The sequence below is a fragment of the Nycticebus coucang genome, chromosome 8, assembly GCF_027406575.1.
Source record: "Nycticebus coucang isolate mNycCou1 chromosome 8, mNycCou1.pri, whole genome shotgun sequence".
NCBI lineage: Eukaryota > Metazoa > Chordata > Mammalia > Primates > Lorisidae > Nycticebus > Nycticebus coucang.
The window spans coordinates 12,429,702-12,442,879 of NC_069787.1; the positions used below are offsets into that span (position 1 = coordinate 12,429,702).

General features: G+C 40.5%; 1 protein-coding gene across 4 annotated transcripts in view; it reads right to left on the reverse strand.

Moving 5' to 3' along the window:
• Positions 1-13,178, reverse strand: part of GRM7 (glutamate metabotropic receptor 7) — a 988,889-nt gene that overhangs the window by 85,151 nt on the left and 890,560 nt on the right. The gene's annotated exons all lie outside the window — the stretch shown is intronic.

A 13,178-nucleotide genomic window follows, 5' to 3' on the forward strand; every position in this document is an offset into this window, starting at 1 on the left:
CTTAGCAAAATAACTAAGAAAATGCTACAAAAGCTATGTTAACTAATGTGATGAAAATGTGTCAAACGATCTATGAACCAAGTGTATGGTGCCCCACGATCATACTAATGTACACAGCTATGGTTTAATAAAAATAAATTAAAAAAAAAAACAAAAAAAAAAACAAAGAACACCTCCTTAAGCTGACCTAATTTTCACAGACCAGACATGCACCACATGTATGTATCACACAGTAGGCCTGGTTCCTTATGTTGACCACCTCTGAATATTGACCACATCTTTACAGTCCCTGGGGTGGTCAACTTGGAGAGGTTTGACTGTATTTTAAGTATAGATTTTGTTATGTATTTCATTTTTATCTACACTCCCTTTTGCTAAAGAGAACTACAATTGTTCTCTGTAGATTTGAAAGCGGATGTTACCACGTCCCTAACCCTCACTTCTCTGAATAAAATGCCACTAGAAATAATATGCCAGCAGGAAATGTTTACCTAGCCACAGCACCAAATGCCCAGAGATTATTGAATTAGTGGTGGGAATTAGTCGGAAGGAAATTTAGGATGAGCTCCCAAGAGATTCGGAGAGGGAAAACAAAATCCTCTTCTTTTTGAAACACTTCTCACAGTGTTGGTAATACACATTCTGTTCTTATCTCAGTGTGATTTTGTCAGTATAGAGCCATCCAGATTTTGATCAATTTTGTGGGTTTATAAGCTCTGAACCGATTTATTTTGTAGGTCCTCAATCAACACTAAACAAAAGCAGGGGCCTCAGAGTGTGTGCTACCTGTGAACAGACAGGGCTTCCAACAGGTGCTCACCTTCTGAGAGAGGAGGAGTCACATCCAGACAGGACGTAATTTCCCACCATGTGAGGAGAATTCATATCTATTGAGATTCTACTGTGTATTGGGCTTGGTGCTATAGGACTGTGCATATATAATTGCTTTAAAATAGTCTGGTTATTATTTGATACTTTTTTTGTTTTTTATTTTTTTTATTAAGTAATTTGAACATAGATCATAAATACATTTAAGCCATTATGGGATTCAATGTGTTGATTATTTGTATAAACTGGAGTGCTTACATCCTATAAATCAACATAGCCTTAACCTCATTTATTGCAAGTACAAGTTGGATCTATCAGGTGTAGAACACAAATGTCTTAATGAGGTTATTGGATACCTTTAAGTGAATACTGAGCCTCCTACTTTAATATAGGGGAATCTCCTAGTCCTTCATCTCCCATACCTGTAAAGAGTATTTCTATAAAATAATATACTTCCCACTTGCAGTCTACACCATATACTCCAGCCTGCATTATTTCCTTAATCCTTCGTACCCATAAAAACCTGAGTATAAACAAATATTCTGCAAATTGTCAGGAAACAGCAAAATTTAGTTCAGCTCGAATTTTCAAGATTCAGTAAGTTACAGCTAGTATTTACCTCATTTGGCTTAAATCAGAGCAGGTCTTGAAAGGAGACAGCTTGACAGAAATATTAACAATTCAGGCAACAGATAAATAAAAATTGCTTTCACTATTTTAGAGAGTTCCGTTTGTAGCTGTCTTAAAATCTTCACTAAAAATGCAAAAGAATCTTTGGTATAAATATTTTCAGCATTATCGTTGTGTAAAATGATAAGTGTTACTCTTTCAAAAACTTTTGTGCCTTGTTATTTATTTATTTAGTTTTTGCAGTTTTGGGCCGGGGCCAGGTTTGAACCCACCACCTCCAGTACATGGGGCCAGCGCCCTATTCCTTTGAGCCACAGGCACTGCCCTGCCTTGTTATCTTTTTATAAATTAAAAAAAAATGCACAAGTCACAAGTATTAAGCTGAAATACATGTAAATAATAAATGGATGAATAATTGTTGAAAGTGTTCAAAGATTCTAATTGAACCTACAGGTCATATATTTCATACTTATTATTTGATGATTTCATTTTATTTGGGGTTTGAGATTCTGTAGACTCTTCTGTAAACAAGAATATGGATTTTCCGAAGGTATATTGTTACTATTTACAGAATCCCCCCCCCCAAAAAAAAAAAATATTCTCTTGAAACCACCTATGCAGCATTTTCCACAGAGGGAGGCGTTAACTTGTTTTATATCAGCCATCTCTGTAAAAATTGACTGTGGATCAATTTCCCTGGATTTCTTACATCTGTGCTCCTGGGAACGAAAGCCCTTGCAGCCAGCTTTCATTAAATGTCACAGACTGCGTGAGGTAGAAAGATAAGATGAAGCAAGCCAAAATTATTGCTAACTTTCTCTAGGAAAATACCTAGGAAATAATGGCAATAGAACCCCCCAAGTTCCCCTTCAAAACTGAAAGGTTCATTCCCCCCAAAACTGAAAGGTTCACGTTTCACCCAATCAAATATTTTCCTTCCTTGACTTTGTAGAACATTCTCTACTCACAGAATCTATAGTGAGCATATTCTGGGGGACTTAATGCTGTGTTTTCTAAATTCGTTAGGAAGTTATTGAACTCGTTTTATAAAATTCACCATAAGATTCAACAAAGCTTGATGCTTCAGAGATTCATTTAGATATTAGATTGTGTTTATATGGAGATATACACACATACCCATTCTTTTATGTACCCGTAAGGAATGTCTTTGATGTCCTTGAACTTGGTGGTTATAGAGAAACATATCATGAACCATGTTTTTCTCAACTTAACTACCCTGGCTCAGTAATTATCCAATAGTTAAAGTCCTTAGTGATCCAAGAGCAGAAAGGTCTCTCCAAGCCTTATTGAGTTAATCTGTGGGAGAGAACTCTGGAGAAGTAAGAATTTTCTGTAGCTGCCAGCCCAGGTTGTATGTTGACATCAGTGTTTCCGCTCTCATCGGCCAGCTCATCCCTCCAGGACCAGCTAAATCTCAAACATTCTTGACTTCCAGTCAGAGCACAGTTTTCCATCTATAATCATTAGTATAATTAATAGTTTATGTAACTGGATACCCTCCCCTCCACACTGTGAGGCTCTCCAGAACATAAGTAATTATTCTGAAAGCCCAACCCCTTACATTAATGGCGAGCAAAGTGTTGGATACTCACAAAATATTTGGGGGAAAAATGAAAGGAATTTATATTTGAAGAATAAACAAATGGAATTCTTCGATTTTTCTCTTTGCCTTGACAGTGTACGACTCTGCTTTTCCCCAGTGGTAACTAAGATACAAATGGAGCCCTTTCTTCTCATCCAAAAGCAAATTGTCATTGCTTTAATATTTTTATTTCTCTGTGGACTGGATTGGGCAAATTGTAACACATCACAATGAACCTTGCGCAGATGTTCACATGTGGGTTTGTATCTGATAATATCGTTATTTGCTTTCCACCCAAGGTGTTTTGATTCACAAGGGCATGATTCCAATAATCACCATTTCTTGGGTATCTTCTTATTTTTCCCCCAACTCTGACTGTTTTCTATTTTCTTAATATTTTATTTTCTCATTTGGAGAACGGCAGTGAGATCAGAAGGAGAGAATTCCAGAATAACTCTACTACTACAACAAGGCAGTTGGGGACTCTGCAGTCACACTGGGGTGGTCGTCTCTGTTAAAGCAGGCATAGAAAATAGGCATTACTCTCCTAAGGACACACTTAACAGTCTCTCGGCATTCATGGCCTGGTTAGTCACATTAGTTTGTATAAAAACAATGTAGATGTTCCTCTGTCAAAATATCTTTGTACGTCACTCAAAGTAAAAACTTAATTACTTTTCAGTAGCATAAGTGTTCAAGTGGCAGTCGTCAATTTGATTTCACTTACCAGCTCAATTGCCAGGGAATGCTGCTCATGTTAGGTGATCTAATACTTCAGTTAGGAAGTAGGAATAGTCTGACATTGTAAGGCACAGTCTGAAAGCCCCAATTATTTCATTCGTTTTTCTAGGACCTCTTCTTGACCACTTTTTTTAAAGCCTCGCTTTTCAAATGACATTCCAGAAACAGGTGGTAATTTACACTTTTACGTGGAGGCATCAAGCCGCTTGACCTCAGGTATGAGTGAATGCTCATGTTTGCAGAGACAGCATTTAACCTCCGTGCCACGAGGTACAAAACACACGACCTGGTTTTCTCTGTCTGTCCCCGCATACTTTGTGTAGGTCATTTAGTATGTTCTAGGGAATGCACGTTTCATTACAAACACCACAGATTTTAATTTATGGATACGACAAAAGCAATATCTAACGTGAAGACATGTGGATGCGCGCAGCAGAGAGCCACCAAACGATGGCTCTTCAAGTTGCTGTCATATGCCAAGCACAGTTCCAAGTGCTTTTATATTTATTATTACTTTGAGCCATCTGAAATTAAGACATCATTCTCACATTGCCCATAGGTAGGCCACGGTTCTTTGTGTCACCTGGATGTGATCACGCAGCATGTAAGTGGTGAAACCCAGATCTGCTTACAGATTGACAAATTGATGTATTATTTTTGTTTTCAATGTCATTTATTTTCAATGTCTAAAACTTCTGAAAATGGCCTGGTTGAACAGATTTCTATCAGAGTGAGAAGTCATTTTTCCATTTGAAACCCCAGGGTGCTCTGGGGAAGCAAAAATTATTCACAGTTTCTTTCTTTTTAGAAATCCTTAGTGCCTGAACAGCCCTGATGATCGGCAAACCTGCAGTGGGTGACTGGTAAGAGAGGACTCTCACCCCAGATCCCACTCAGTGAGCCTGGCACTCTTACAGCAACTCCCCTGAGAAACGAAAGTGAGTTGGAGGTCAGCCGGTACAGTGGATTAAATAGTGCTCCCCCACTGGGCGGCACTTGTGGCTCAAAGGAGTAGGGCACCGGCCCCATATGCTGGAGATGGCGGGTTCAAACCCAGCCCGGTCAAAAACTGCAAAAAAAAAAAAATAGTTCTCCCCCACTCTGAATCTTTGAAAGTGATCTTATTAGAAAGAGGGTCTTTGCAGATGTAATTAAGTTTTGTGCTTTTCATTTGCATTTCTGAGATGGATTTTATCCCTCCACTCCTGCCCAGACTCTTCTTCCAGCCGTCCAAAAGAATAAAGCCACCGGCTCTATCTTGTCCTTGGATTAAGAGTTGGTCACTTTGAACCTTGAGTGAGACTCAGCTCTCTCAGTGGCCAGTGCAGTGTAGGAAACATGGAGGTACCAACCGTTGCACAGATAGGAGTCCCCTCCTTATCTACTGTTTTTGTTTTCTGCAGATTCAGTTACCTGCAGTCAACCTCAGCCTGAGAAGATTAAATGGAAAATTCCAGAAATAATCCGTTCCTACATTTCAAATTGTGCACTACTCTGAGCAGTGTGGTGAAATCTCACACCGTCCCACCCCATCCCACCAGGCACGTGAATCGTCCCTTTGTCCAGCGTATCCGTGTTGTTGGTCTTACCAGCCTGTTGTAGCTGCCTATGTTATCAGCTGGATTTTATGGTAGTGCAGTGCTTGGGTTCAGGGAACCCTTATTTTACTTAGTAATGGCCCCAAAGCATAAGAAGAGAGAGATTGGCATATTGCTCTAATTGTTACATTATTATTTTTAATCTCATACTGTTCCTATTTTATACATTAAACTTTATTACAGGCATGTGTATATAGAAAAAAATACACAGTTCCCATAGTATATATTAGGTTGGGCATCAGTTTTGGTTCCAGGATCCACTGGGAGTCTTGGAACGTATCTACCTTGATAAAGGGGGACTACTCTAATGTCACTGAGCCTATTATTACCACTTGCCTATAGTCATCCCAAGAACAATTTAAGCATATTTGTTGAATGCAACCTTGAAGGAGAGTTTCTGATTCCCACGGATAGGGGATGCTGGGTGATAAGATTTTTCTTTTTCCTTCCTAGCCCTCAGTTTCCTATTTGTTATATGAAAAGGTTGGTCCACAATGAGGGTTCTTTAATCTAGCACACAGAGAGGATAGGTTCCGTAGCTAAAATGCAATTGAAAATTTGCTCCCTAGGCTCCTCTTTAGTTCAGTGGGTCTGGCATGAGATTGGAATTTTTGCATTTTTAATCATTTCGTGACTGGTGGTTCTTGAATTATATTTTGAAAGAAGCCAGCCTGGATGTTCTTAGGTTTCTTCTGACTTCGATAGTCCATGAAAAAACTTGGAATACTCTTTATCTATAACTCAGGCCTTTCTGCAGTCTACAAGGAACCTACCCTGTAGATAAACATACACTGGTAGAACTCCCTGAAGGCCATGTCCTTTGGGTCAGGACAGCCATCCACAGGCGCATGCCGAAAAGAGAGACAGCCACTTCTCTTCAGTCAATCCCGATTTCCACCAAGTGTGACCTGATTTTTGTATTCAATTCTCTCACTCTATTGCTAATGGACCATAGCAGAGTGATTTAATTTCCCTAAGTCTTAGTTTCCTCATTATAAAATGGTTGTGTAGATAACCCTCATAAAGTTGTCACTTGTGAAATAACTGAACTAATTGAAGTTATACAGAATGCAGGCTGAGTACAGCCCCTGGAATTTCAAGAATGGTCACGAAACAGTAACAGTTTTTATCATTACTATTATTATTATTATTTAGGGGAAAACTATGATCTCTTTTTCCTCTCAGCTGTTATAGCTTGCTTTCCAACTTCTGCCCATGCTCCTCTGCAAGGATTACAGAGAAAAGAGATGAACCAATTAAGTCTGCAGAAGGCCATGGCTTTAAGAGTTCACAAGGGGAGGAAGCTAACACAGCTAGGGCTTAACAGGCTACACTGCAGACCTGGGTCTAAGAGATTTACTCTTTGAAGGCTTTGGAAAAAAACTTTCAGCAAATACAGGGGTGATTCATTAGAGAAGCTGAAGGAATAGGCCTGGTCTTCCCAGCTTTGGGGATTTTGCAAAACGATTCAAATTGTTTTGCCTTAAATTTGGCTATACTTCTCAATAAGGCAAAGCAAACCCATTTGGGGAGTGTGTGTGTGTGACATTTTTGCATTAATTTACCCATTTTTCTTCTTTTCTTTGAAATAATCTACTGCGAATGTCCCTGAGGTTGGAGGGTCACAACCAGGCATGAGCTGAGCTTGCCATTAGCCCATCTCTTTTATTCAGAGGGATCAATTGGCAGAACTAGAGACAGCTGATGTCATTGTCAGGCAGGTCCTCAGAGAAATACATTGACTTCCCGTTACACTGTAAGAAGAAACGAGGCAGAGACAGGTGCGAGAAGGGGGTCAATTTCTTGTTACTCAACACAGTAGAGCTGACCACAAAGAAAACACATAAATATGGGGAACCCTCGGGATTAATTTCCAACACAGAATTGGGAGTGACGCTATGGATAGTACTTCCTAAGAACAATAACTCACAGCTGCTACGTTTAAGCACTTTCCCTGAGCCAGTCCTGTGCTTTGTACAATGTAGCTCACTTCAATCCCACAATTATCGTCTGAGGTGATGCCCATTTCCTTACATAATTCAAAAGATAAAAGCAAATTCACAGCACCGATTAGTGGAGAAGCTGAACTTCAAACCCAGGCCTTCCCCATTCCAAAGTCCATGTCTGATCCTCCTGACTAGATTGGAAATAAGCCAAAGTAGAAATAAAAAAATAGAAGGGTTCTTAATGAAACAGTACAGCCAATACTGTTACAGCCAATACAGATACAACAATATCTGTTTCCCTCTATTTAATACTGTCTTAATTTAAGGAAAGTTTTGAGGGCCATTCATTCATAAGTGAAAGACAAAGTAAGGTAGAAACAGTGATGGGAATTGGTGATGCTTTAATTATAGAGTGAGCACAAGGGCTAAAGATGTCACCTAGCAGATATGGGAGTGACAGATGAGGCTAGTTACACCGTGCTTTGTCATCATTATGTTGAGTAGGCAAGTTTGTGGAAAGGACAAACTCAAATCCAGGTTCTGTGGCATTTTCCCAGTCTCAATTACCTTGCAACTTATTTATGAATCCTCTCTACTTGTGCAAAGGTCGTTTTCAAAGATGTTTTTAAGGGGCTTCCCATAAAACTATAATGAGCTCAGAGAAAGAGACCAGAAATTAGCAAACATGGAGGAAACAGAGAGCGAGTTTGAAGGGGAAACTAAGGCAGGATGGTTCTTAGCCATGAGCATTGGGGCATGGATCCGAGTCTTCTGGCAGAGAATGAGAGAGAACAGAAACACCATCACGTGTCCCACCAAGCTGGCCTAAGGAAGGGGGCAGAGAGCAGTTGGGAGCTAGCAGGACTTGGAGGCAGTGCTGATCTCAGAGTCTAGACCCCATCTTTTAGGGGAGTCACTTGCCATGTTTTTCTACAATGATACCCTATAACTATACTCTCCCAGCTGCTCCACAGAATCAAGCTGAGGCTCAAAAGAAGTCAGGTTTGTGAAAGCCCTGCTCTCAGAAGTGTTTGACGTGTCTGATGCATTCTTTAAGTTTAAATTTGAATGTCTGTCTTTGGGACGTGCCAGGTCTACTTAATATTCTGCACTCATCTTCTTTTACATCTTGCTGTTTCAGGAATTTTAGCTTGTGGACTCAAAACCCTTGGTTTGATGAGACTAGCCAGCCATATAACGTGAGCATTTTAATCTGTCTACATGCTTTGGCCATGGGAAGACTTGATGGGCAGGGGTTAGGGGCAGAGATGGTTTGGGGGCAGGACTCTGAGGTAGCCTAAATCGCTAGGTAAGAGTGGACATGACTCTCAGAAATAGATCTTCCTCAGAGGAATCCATCAGGTCCTCAGATCAGTTATATTGTGGTCTTTCAGAAGTCTCTGAACTTGAACCACAGTTTGAACACAGCATCTGTCAGTCTGATCTGTAAGTCAGAATCACATTTTTTCGAAGGACTGGCAGAGAGCCTTTAAAAAATTTAGTCAAGTATTCATAAATGCTGTCATATATTGAGTACCTGTCCTAGAGGCATTAGGTAGGATAAAGTGGGGGAGTCAGATGTAAAGCAAAAATAAATATATGTCACCCACACGCGTAGCTAAATTTTAAAAAAATATTACAGTGGTTAAGTGCTATGGAAAAGAAGGAAAGCTCACTAAGGAGACAGTGGCAGGCAAAAGACTGGATTGCATTATTCTATGCAGGTAGGAGCTCATCGCAAAGGGCAGCTTTGAGCACGATGCTGATATGCGATTGTTGGCCAGGTGGGTACATGGAGGTATATTCCAGGTAGTACTTACAGTGCAACAGGGGCCCTGGATCAGAAATACATCTGATGTGTATGAGAAACGCCACTGTTCCGTGTTGAGAATGGAATAAGATCCCAAAAGCTCCATACCGAGCCCAGTTCTTGCTTCATGGAAAATTAATGTACACAGCTATGATTTAATAATAAATTTAAAAAAAAATTAAAAAAGAAAAAAGAAAAGACTCAATAAAAATGAGATGACATAATGTGGTCTCAAAAAAAAAAAACAACCCTAATTCTCAATGATTTGTCCCTTTTTGTCATCTTATAATTTCTGTAAGGCTAATTGGATGGGTTTGATTATTTTTACTGATAGGACACACAGGGAAAGTCAGGCAACTTTATTCTTCATTGAAATGTATCCGTGCAAAAGAGCCACACAAAGTGCAGTGCAGGCTGGGTGGAGCGCTGTCGAGGGGTGCCACTGAGTGTTCTGGCAAGCGACTGCTTTGTGAGGGCAAGCGTGTCTGTTCTCCTCACTTGACAAATAAGGAAACTGAGGCTGAGAGAAAGGTGAGAAATTTGCTACAGACGTGCAGCACTAGTAAGGGGCAGAGCTGGTTGGAAACACACATTTCTTGCCCACAAGCCCTTTCGCAAGTCAATCATTCATTTATAGAACAGAAAACTGTTCACGGTTTTCTGCCCAAAGTGGCCTTCCCCTTCCTTCTCAGCACCTGCATGTGTTTCCAATTCCTTCTCCATTGCCCTATCCTTGGTCTGAGCAATTGGATTCGGGGGACATAAGTGGAATGACCACATGTCCCTTTTCCTGGTAATGTTTATAACTGTATCTTTGCTTGACTGTTTCTGGTTTGCCCTTTCACTCTCAAACTTGTACTGGTTTGGAGGACTAACTTTCCAGTCTTTTGAGACAAAACTTTTATTCCCTTGACATTCAGGAACGTCCGTGATTTAGTATCCTCACCTTAGACCCCTCCCACCCCACTTGCTCAGGTAAACACATTGCTCTTCTGGAGTTGATGTTCTATTTTTTCTCCCAAAGGTTTTATCAAAATGTCCTCTTTAAAAACGCCTGTGGCTCAGTGAGTAGGGCGCCAGCCTCATATACCGAGGGTGGTGGGTTCAAACCCAGCCCTGGCCAAACTGCAACAACAACAACAACAAAAAAAAATTAGTGTAATTCCAAAAGGAGAAGGTAGGCCTGATATTCAAGGATTTTCCCAAACTTGGGCAGAAGCCAGCCTTTTGGGCTGTATGCCCTGCAGGTATGCCCAGCTACAGAAAGGGAGGAATGCCCCCTCTCCACTCCTCCTCCTGAACACTGGAGCTTTTGCTATGAATTCGCCATAGGGACCACATCCTATGAAGCCCCCTCCTGTCATATTCTTCTTAGCAAAGTATCTCAGGAATGGAAGAAAAAGTATCCAATGTACTTAGCCCTACTATGAAGCTAAACTATAGCTTTCACATGAAGACTATAACCCAACTACAGCACAAGACTATGGGGAAAGGGCCCCGGAAGGGGAAGGGAGGGGGGAGGTTTTGGTGGAAGGAGGGTAATGGGTGGGGCCACATCTATGGTGCATCTTAGAATGGGTACAGGCAATTGCACTAATGTACACAGCTATGATTTAACAATAAAAAAAATTAAAAAAAAAAAAAAGAATTGTTGTTTCTTCTGCAAAATGTGGGTGGGACTCTCTTATCTCAAAACCCCACAGTGCAGCATATTCACAATCCCAGCAAGCTGGAGAGCAAAACACAGCAAGATGGAGGTGAGCTCCCCTTTGGAACAGATGTTGAAATATGGTAGAAATTTCCTCCGTGAAATTGAACGGCAATATTTTTCACCAAGCCAAGACTGAGGATTCTTTGCTGAGGTGGTCTAATGAAATGTATGTAAATAGCTCTCCCCTCCCTGCGTTTCCTGCGATCAGCCTCTCCAATTACAGAGCAGGAGCTTTGCCAGTTCGCCTGAGTTCTAGAAATTCACCTCTCCAGTGCAGCAAAACAGGCATTAAGGAGACTATAAATAGTCATCTTATTCTTTCATCTCTGCAACAGGGGAGAAGCTGGTACTGCAAACAAATGAATTGACAGTTCACAGACAAGTCCAATGAGTGTTGAAGGGTGAAGCTTGCCCAATGAATGTGAAGTAAAATCAGCACCCGCTCGCCTGAAGACCAAAAGCCACCCCTTCACTCCCACCGGGGAGCTGCCACTTTCATTCTTCTCCCAGTGTAGGGTCCATGACTCAGGGCATGACTCGGTTCCTCCATCAGAGGCTGCAGCTAAACCGAGTAAGGGACAAAGAAACCCTTTGGGTCTCTGATCTGCGGATTCCTGTCATTTATCAGGAACAGATTTAAACTATACACATATTCTGTGCTATTTAAGCCTCATGTGTTGAATAAGAAAGAAGCTGCCTACTTTCCCCCAAATTTTCTTGCAAAGAATAAGAATCACAACCAGACTCGGGATTTGGGGGTGGGACCAGGAGACAGTGTGCCTGGATTTTCATGAATTCCCTACCTGTCATGTTATAGGCACCCTCTGTCTGTCTCCTTCCACCCCCTGCTTTTGAATAAGGATGAATCTTATGCTTTCAGTGGATTCCTAGAAAATGACCTGTGCTTGCCCTTTGCAGATAGAAGTGAATGGCACACTTCACAGACAGTAATCAATAATTTGTAATCAATAATTTCTCCACATCTGAAACTGTTATTAGGGCCAGACCCTCAACAGTTAACAGAATTCCTTCTATAAGGTAAAAGTGATACTTTTTCTGCCAGCGCAATGAATTATTTGGAAATTTGGCTTGGCTTGACATGAACTGCCATCTTTCTGGTGATAGTAATTAGTGGTAGGCTCTGTGCTCAGCATCTTGCTGAGTCTCTGCACAGCATAAGAAATGATGAGACAGACACCGTTCTTATCACCAGGGTTCAGACGAGAAAGGGAAGCCTAGAGCAGTTACACCCTTTTTCTAGTTTATAAAGCTGGGGAGTTGCTGAGCCAGGATTTAAATCTGGGAGAGTCTTCACTCCACAGCTCATGGGCTTACAGCAAGCAAGGTCTTGAGGAACACTAATGCTACTTAATGGCATTGGCCTGAAAACATCATTAAGTCATTTTTTAAATGACCATATTTCCTTTTCTAAGACAAAAGGCTTCTTCCCTTTGCTGAATAAGCTGGATATCTAGAAACAAGCATTCAAGTACAAATAATGTAGGAAAGACATAAAAACAAATAACTCATCCTATAATTAAGTCCTCAAATTTTCCATTTGAAGCCTAGATAATGATGTGCTGTAATTATTATAAAAATAACAATCTATTATCAGCAGCATGAAATTAACAATTATTATAGAATTCACATTGGCTTGGAACATCTCTCCTTGTTAAGTGTCTCAGCCCTCCTTCCCCCCTTTTTAAACCAGTAGTAGAAATAAATGTGTGTGGAAAATTACATAGGTCATATTGTATGATTAGGGACGGTTTGGGGGCAGAGGATGATAAACAACATGGTTTAGCCAACAATCAATTTATAACTAAACATCAAAGGCCTTCCCAAAAGACAAACTGATTTTGTTAAAAATGTGATGGTGTAAAAATAGTGAAGTTGTGCAAGTAAGCAAAGAAGTGTGTGTGATACTGAATGCCAGATGTGCACCTTGTTCATATCTCTGCCACCTTGAGCCACTTCACAAAACAACACACAAAACAGCCACTATTAATAAGAAGGCAAGAAATACATCTTTTTTGAAAACTTTAGCTAACAGGTTTATTTTACCACCCTGGCCAAACAAAACACACAGTAATTTAAAGAAAATCTTAGTTTTATCCAAAGCGATCATTTTTTCTTGCAGGGTGAACTCGGCACTCTTAGGCAGACATGCAGTGGCCAATGGTCTGGGAAACAGACAAATGCTTCCTTGGGTTTGTTCCATTAACCAAATGAGATGCTGGCCTGAGTATTATTAGCAAACGCTCCTTGATTAAATCCACTTGTGAAGACAAAGAGACTATTGCTAATTCTG